The sequence below is a fragment of the Oxyura jamaicensis genome, chromosome 10 (assembly GCF_011077185.1).
Source record: "Oxyura jamaicensis isolate SHBP4307 breed ruddy duck chromosome 10, BPBGC_Ojam_1.0, whole genome shotgun sequence".
Lineage (NCBI taxonomy): Eukaryota > Metazoa > Chordata > Aves > Anseriformes > Anatidae > Oxyura > Oxyura jamaicensis.
In genome coordinates this window covers 16618188-16625130 of record NC_048902.1, presented here as the reverse complement: position 1 = coordinate 16625130, position 6943 = coordinate 16618188, and the positions used below count along the sequence as shown (strand labels likewise).

Sequence of the window (6943 nt, the reverse complement as noted above, 5' to 3'; positions counted from 1 at the left end):
CCACACTAACCCTTATCTCTGGAGACAAAACCCAAGCTCTGCAGCACACTGCCCCATGTCTTGCTGTTAGTGCTTTGGAATAGTTTGCACTAACACAACCCTGCTGGCTTCTGACTTATGCTGGTGCTCTTAGTGTTTCCCTTGGGAAAACAACCTGGAATAAGGAGACAAAACCAGAGCCTGGGATAAGCGAGGGGCATCCTGAAGACAGGGAAGATGGCAAGAATTGGAGTTCTGCATCCAGAAGCAGGCAACTAACCTAGCCGTCTCTCCTGGGCTAATCTGAATTAATTGGTGCTATTGGTGCCTTTGATACCCAAATGCAGACCCCGGGGGTGGGAGTTCTCATGAAACAAGTGGCCACTTGGGAGAGCCGTCCTAGGCCCAATCATGTCATGGGCTCATTTGTCTCCCACAGTAATTCACTACTCACTTCAGTCACTTTAAATGTAAAACAGCTGCTGCTGCTTAGCCCTCTTTTAAGGTACCCACCAGCAGCTTTAAACCAATCCTGAATGGGGCCCATCCCATAATAGTCTCCCACACAGTGGTCATTTGGAAACAATTAACCCTTGATTCAAGATCCTCTTAAAGAATCCTTTTCCAAGCCCTTCTCTTTTCTATCTCAGCCTGTTGTGTTGTCTCTCCCCATGGATGGGAACAGCTTTATCCTTCAGGAGCAACATCCATGTATGTATACAGTGCTGGGGGGGTGGGGAGGCATAGAGCTGCCAGGCTTATTTTATGGATTTTGCTCCCCTTGGTCATCCTCATCAAAGAAGCTCGAAGCTACCAAATCAGAACAGGGCTTTGTCAAAATAAATAAAAATAATTTCCTTTTTTCCCTTCTCCCCCTCACAGTACCTAGGGGTCTTGTTCACTTCACACGTGTTTGGCACTGCTGCTACCTCTTGCCTCGCTTGGTCTCCAGTGATATGATGAACTGGAGATTAATCTGTTTTAAGGAGAAGCATCTGGCTTTGAGCTAATAAAATATCAATTTGTAACAGGGAGGAAAAGGCTCAGTGAGAGGTCTGCATGCTCGGGGCTTTGAGACCCAATCTGACTTGGGAGTTCAATGCCACTTGTGAATTTCAGGCTATTCTATGAGCACTTCAATTTTTTTTTTTTTTTTTTTTTTTTTTTTTTTTTTTTTTTTTTTTTTTCCCCATGCAGTGGTCTTGGCTTTCTCCAAAGTGTTGTGGTTTCGGACCGGTGGCTTTTTCCCCTGATGGGGTATCACCCCCCACCTTCCCTTTCCCCTCATGACTCTGCGGCCAGATGTGGTGGCCCCTTGCTGGGATGTTAAACTGGCAACACCCTTGATCCAGGCAGACAGACACTCAATAGCCAACTTCTGGAAAACCTCCCCCCTGCACTGGATGGCTCTGACACAAACCAGCTGAAGACATTGCAATGCCAGAAAGTGTTACAGCTGGACTGCCTGACAGATTGGCAGCATGCACGCTGATTTGGGGACCGTATTTGGGGGCCTGCAAAGTGCTCACTGTCCAGGCACCGAGCCACTAATCACAGTTTACATTAGGCAATCAGATACTTTTCCACTACTGAATGATCTGCTCTACCCCCCCCCCCCCCCTTTTTTTTCACGTTATGGGACCCTGTGTGTGTATATACAGTACCTACCCTCTGCGCTTCACATCTGCACTGTGTTTTAAGCTGAATTTAATGCACAGTTACTTGCCTCGACTCCGGCAGCGACAAGGTGCCCGAATTGCTTCTGCCCTCTTTCCTACTCCCCAGCCTGATGTCTGCCTGTTTCTGTGCTGACCCACGTGGTTAACTTAACCTGGGGTGGAGGGATATACTTATGGACAAACCCCTGGGCAAGAAAAAAGCCTGGATGTTTTATGGCACTCTACAGGAGTGGGATTTCTGTCAGCCTATAGAATCTGATGAGTGGTTTTAAATAAAATTCCAGAGACCAGATCTTCACTGAAAACAATAGATTTTTAGGGTAATTTGTCTAGCATGCTGCCCTTAATCACTTTTACAAAGGAGTGTTTCATTAGGAATGAATCTGTGTCAGCCCCATACGTCAGCTCTGATTTCTGCGTTGGCCCAGCCATGATGCTGTAGATCTATGTTCGTGTAAGATAAGTTTGCCATGGCTGGCTGTCTAATGAATATGGCCTCATTTACAATAAGGAGGGCTCAGGCCTGGCTACAGCCCAGAGTTTCTATTCCAAAGAAATGCTGACATTTTGGAAAACCTGGGTCTGTGTCAGAATGAGTAGCTGAAATTTTGATATTTTCCAAGCCAAAAAAGGTGCTCTGAAAAATGTGTGCTGTATTAAAACATTAAATAACAGTTAGGTGCCAATTTAAGAAAAATATATAAACAGAACATGAAAATTCAAATTTTAATATAAACATTGAACTGAAATTAACAGAAATGTTTTGATGTTGGCGAAATGAGATATCATAACTTCTTCTCACCAATGTTTTTCTGCCACAGCTGATCTATTCCTATGAAAACGTTTTGATTTTAATGAATCTGTATGTTTTCCACAGCATAATTATTTTGTCAAAAAAGGGAAAACAAATCGCACTACATAAGATGGCCCCAGACTTGTCCTGCTGAACAGAGTGTTGGGCAATTGACCTAACTGATTTCCACCTTTGCTTGTGCAGGGTCAGCCCCTGAGGTTCAAGCAGACCAGGAAGGATATTTTCAAGTTTTAACAAATGTGAAACTGTACATTTTGGGGTTCACGTTGCTGTCTTTACTTTTCCTTCCAGTCCTTGCAACAGAATAAATCTTGGCCAATTATGGCTCAATTTCCCCATCTGAAAAGTGGGAATACTGCTGTTTGCTCACCTTTCTTAAGATTTGTGCCTAGGTAAAGCACTCATAAGCACCAATTAACCTTATTACCCAATTCCTGTGCGTAAACTAAGGGCTGATGTGAAGAAATGAGTATGCACGGTGTTGTGCAGATAGGAAACAGGGTTATTTTCGGCCCAGATTGCAGTTTCACGGTTCCTGGGGCAGAGCTGAAGCTTACAAGCCTGTTTATTTTCTTCCCTGGAGAACCCGGGATGTGACAATCAACAAACAACCCCCATGACAAAATGTGAGAGGAAAAGGACATTTATTAGGTAAATATAGTGTAAAAGTCCAGCAAGGCACTGCATGCACGCGCACACACCAGGGTCTGAGTGAGCATGGAGGGGACTTGGGAAAGGTATTATGCATTCAGGCATCTTCAATGTACTGCTAATAAAATTAAGTGTTGAAACATAAATGTTTTAATTTTAGTGCAAATGTTCCAAGCAATAGCCCCTTCTGCACCTTTCCTTCCCACCCCCAGCCTGGACTAATCCATTTAGAGACAAATTTACATTTTATTTCTCCAAACCCTATTAGCATTAATAGAAAGGTCAGCACTGAAAAGGCAGCTTCAGAAGCTAAAGTGCCAGTGCGCTGTGCTCTGCAGCCAGACAAGGGCATGTGGGTCTCTCACCCACTGGGTCTGACAAGAATTTGTAATTTAAGAGGAAAATCCTCCTCTCTAGACATCCCCGTGGCTCATGGAGATGACCAGGCCACCCTCTGGACACCAAATGGGGCTTCTTGATATCAGAAGGGAAAGAGATGAAGAAATCTCTTGGTGAAAAGCTTTTGATGCTGTGGAAAAAAACTGTGGACAACATTCAATGGTTTTTAGAGAAAGCCAAACCAAAACAAACCGTTCTCTTTGGGAATGGTTTGGCTCCAACAGTGCCTTGAGCGTCCCTTTTTGATAGATTAGTTGGGCTGCAAATAAGAGTTTCGGCACCTCTCAAACCATCGCTGGCTTCTGGCAGAGTCAGAAATCTTCAGGAGTATCCCTGCTGCTGAGTGATGATTGCAGAGCCATGAAAAGAAAATTCTTCTGGTTTCAGAAGTGCAAAATGTTTGTATGAGAACTGTATGAACTTGATGTGGTTTGTGGTTTGGTTCCAACTGAGAACCCTGCCTTGGGAAAAGCTTAATAACCCGGAGTAATCCCATTGAATGTACTGGGCCTTCTTATGTGTATAAAATTACTTACGTGCTAATTTTTCAGAGGATCAGAGCCAAGGATCTTGACCATGCATGCTGGACATCTAATTGACTCATGGCTTTGTGTCTAAATCATGTGAATTTCATCTCAAGTTTCAAACAGATGTTTGGTCTGAAATGCAAAGTCTTAGAAAGGAATGAAGTCAGCTTCATCTCCTGGATCAAGATCCTGTGAAATTCCTATTTCTGTATAATCACAAAGCAGACGCCAGGGGAAAGCTGAATGCTCCAAATTAACGTCATTCCTCCAGGCAAACTGCATCATGCGTTGCATTGATTTTTTTTCCCTTATACATTGTAGGGTCCTACTACTTCTACTGCTACTACCATTAGTATTACTATAAACCAAATCTAAAAAGCCAAAAAAAAATCTCAAAAAATTAAAATTAAGACCCAAAGAAGCTCTCAAGCTGCTCTGGACTTAGCTGTCTAATTCAAGGATAAACTGATAGAGCAGGTGGACATGCCAAATGTCATTAAGTTTGCCAGAGCCCAGCCCTGAGGAACACAAAGGTGAGAAGTATATTCCCCAACAAATGACCCCTGACCGGGAGCTCCCTGCTACCAGTCCCCCTCACTTTTAAATTAAACCAGTAAGCCTACTTGAGTGTCTAGCTTGAGTGTTTCATTTGATTCCACTCCAGGGGAAACGCAGGCTCTCAATTAAGCATTTAGAGCACATGTGAAACCAAGGCACAGAGGCTCCTGGAGCTCACATGGAGAATTGAGGCAGGAGATCTGAGTTCAGCTGCTGCCTCCACTGTATGGCATGCTTGAACTGTTTCACCCTGTGCCTCTGTTTCCTTCTCTTATAAGATTACATGCCTGAAAATCACTTTCAAAAAATCCTAGGTAGAAGTATGTGTGTTGTGTGTCTTGATTGTACATTTCCCCAGTGTTTCTGTATCTTCTTGCGTTCTCAGGATTGTATTAATGATCTTCACTTGACTCCCTTCTTAATGTGCTCAAAGAGAAGTCCATAAATAAAGAATTGATAGGAAAGCCCAGATGTTTCTCCATAGGTGAGGGCTGAAGGAATGCCATAGCTTTCATACCATCACATAGGCAGACATTTGGAAGATTAGGGACTGCTGAATGCATCGCTGGGGATCAGCACAAAGTTATTTGCAGTTGTTTCTGTAATTGCGTTGCTCAGGGAGAAAATTCACAGTATGTCTTGCTGCCTGCCCGCCTCCTGAACATGCACCCTGCCACCTGTGTGCAGTGCTGGGGTAGTGTTAATGCCCTGTGCTGTGCTAGAAGCCATATAAATTAATTGACTGGCTAAACACCTGCTCTCTGTGTTTGTTTGTTTGTTTCCTTTTTTTTTTTTTCTTACTTTTCTCTAACTAGACTAGCATTTCTTTCCTTCTTTCCCCCCAAATTGGGTAAGCTGACACCAAACAAAGAGCCTTGTTTTCTCAGCATATCAAGGGGTGCAACTCCATGAATGTCAGTGGCTGGGGTTTGCATTAGTGGTAGATAAATCTCATAAACCATCAGGTAGGAGTCCTTAATTTGATTAGGGAGACGGGTCGTTTGGTGCTGAGCCAACATGATCAGAACTTCCTTAGTTTTAAAAATGTTTAAAATTTTGGACAGGAAATCTCAAGAAATATAGATTTTCTTTGGAGATCCCAGCTAGTTGCTGTTTTCCTTTGGGCAGGCCACAGGAAGGCAGCCGTCTTATGGATGTTTTTGCTCCTTATTTTGTCTAAAGTTAATTGAGCCCAAGTCCCCAGTAGTGAGGTACCTGACTGTTTGTTTTATTGACTGAATCTGCACAGTATGGGCCAAGACTTCTGCTCGTGTAGATCTGTTCAGCTCTACGGAAGCCAACGGAGCCACAATAAACATAGAAACTCTGGGTTGTGAATGTGTCCCCTAACACTCACTACAGCTCTCAAAGTCTGGCCCAAAACTAGGAACAAGCAGTTTTTTAGGCACCATTTTATTAGCTGGTTGTTAAAATCCTGCTTGGGAATTCAAAGGGGAGATCCTTGTGTTCTTAAGGTCAGGACGTATGGAAGTGTCTAGAGGACTTCTTTCTGACGGAGGCATGGGTTGCTCTTTGTTATAACTGAAGCACATAGATGTGGCTTTACATCTAATTTAGATCAGATGGGGAGGGGGAAGGAGCAGCCCTCAGCAGTTAATTCCAGACAAGGTGATTTTTGATTCACTAAACCCAAACATATATATTCTAGTTTAATAGTGACCTACCCTTTGTAAACATGTGTACAGGAGACTGTGGGTCCCCTCCGATGACATCTGAGTGGGGATAATGTGGCAGTAGAGAAATAAATAAAACCAGACACCCAGCAGTGAGGAAGATATCAAATTAAAACTCCTTAAAGAAATCTCTCACTTCCCATTTGCTAAATCACTCATTCTGTAAATGTCTTTGCTGTTGGTGCTACCACATATAATGTGATCAATAGCATTATTCTCTAGTGTTCCCCCAGTTGACTGGTTGAAGAAGATGCTGGCTAGGAGTGAAAGGGGGTGGGATGTGGAGCGAGGGGGCTGGGAGGAGGAAACTGTACTTGATCCTTATGGAAGTCAGTTAAAATTAATTGGAAAAAGCTTTTAAAGACCTAAGATGAAGACCAAATGTATCTCAGACCTGCGGCCTCATCCCCGACACTGAATGCGAAGGTCATTGCAAAGCTGTAGATTTATGCGGAAGGCTTGGGTGATGGAAAATGAGACAAAAGCATTTGGATTTTATTATTCCATTTACTCTGACCCTGGGCCATAAAGGGTTTGGAGAGCCTGTTTTATGTATTCAGCTGGTTGCCACACTGACAAGCATTTGGAGCCACTTAAATAAACCACCCCAACCCACAGCTGCAACAACACCATATCAAATAC

General features: G+C 43.4%; 1 long non-coding RNA gene across 1 annotated transcript; it reads left to right on the top strand.

Moving 5' to 3' along the window:
• Positions 1–526: 526 nt before the first annotated feature.
• LOC118172435 lies at positions 527–3610 on the top strand. Its single transcript, XR_004753701.1, has 2 exons — positions 527–690; positions 1177–3610. It is a non-coding gene; the product is annotated as an uncharacterized LOC118172435 (long non-coding RNA).
• Positions 3611–6943: the final 3333 nt, after the last annotated feature.